General features: G+C 35.4%; 1 long non-coding RNA gene across 1 annotated transcript; it reads right to left on the bottom strand.

Annotated features, from left to right (window-relative positions):
- Positions 1-262: 262 nt before the first annotated feature.
- Positions 263-792, bottom strand: LOC113473314. Its single transcript, XR_003395321.1, has 2 exons — positions 653-792; positions 263-327 (listed from the first exon to the last, which is right to left on the bottom strand). It is a non-coding gene; the product is annotated as an uncharacterized LOC113473314 (long non-coding RNA).

The following is a 792-nucleotide window of genomic DNA, read 5'->3' as shown; positions in this document are numbered from 1 at the left end:
AACTATTATTACCACAATATCACCCCAATCAAACAATAACTCAAATACCAAACTATTATTGTACCTAAGTAGTTACCTAACTATTATTGTACCTAAGTAGTTACCTGTACATGCTGAAATCTGTCACAAAGGAGAGCACACAGAATACAAGCCGAGGTACAACTAGGAACACATAGGGGCTTCTAATGTCAATATCAAAGAACTCTGCCAATGTTTTCAGTACATACAGGGGTAGCCCTAGCACAAGGTAGATGGGACAAATACTCCTCACTGGATAAGACACTTTGAATTCCCATGGCCTTGAGTTTTCAACATTGAAGATGTCACCTGAAAAGTAGAAAATAAATAATAATTCAGAAAGTCATACACTTTGGTATTTACTTTGACAGTTCATGAAGTTCAACAAATGAAAATAATAGTCCAAGTCAAGTGAAGACACAATATTTCCATTCAACCTTTAGTAATTTCATTATTGATTAGATGTGAAGAAATTCTTCAGTTGGTGTGACAAAATGATATGATTACATTGCTTACTCGAACTTGGCCTGACACACTGCAGTAAACATATTTTGTGTAAGACAATAAACAATAATCTACAGCTCAAGTCAGGCTATTTTTATGGCTTAAGTAAATTTGAAAAATATGTACTTACCGATGACAACCTCAGTGCTTTGAAAGAATTCATCCGGATGAATGTATCCTGACTGTGGTAAAAATGTCAGGACAAATCGTAGAAATGCAGCAAGCCAATAGATGGATAAGTCTGATCTCACAAACCTTGGATATCTCACC

The sequence above is a fragment of the Diaphorina citri genome, unplaced genomic scaffold (genome assembly GCF_000475195.1).
Source record: "Diaphorina citri unplaced genomic scaffold, Diaci psyllid genome assembly version 1.1 scaffold24321, whole genome shotgun sequence".
In the NCBI taxonomy this organism is placed as follows: Eukaryota; Metazoa; Arthropoda; class Insecta; order Hemiptera; family Psyllidae; genus Diaphorina; species Diaphorina citri.
The sequence above is the reverse complement of the archived record's forward strand: the minus strand, read 5'-3'. Positions and strand labels throughout refer to the sequence as shown.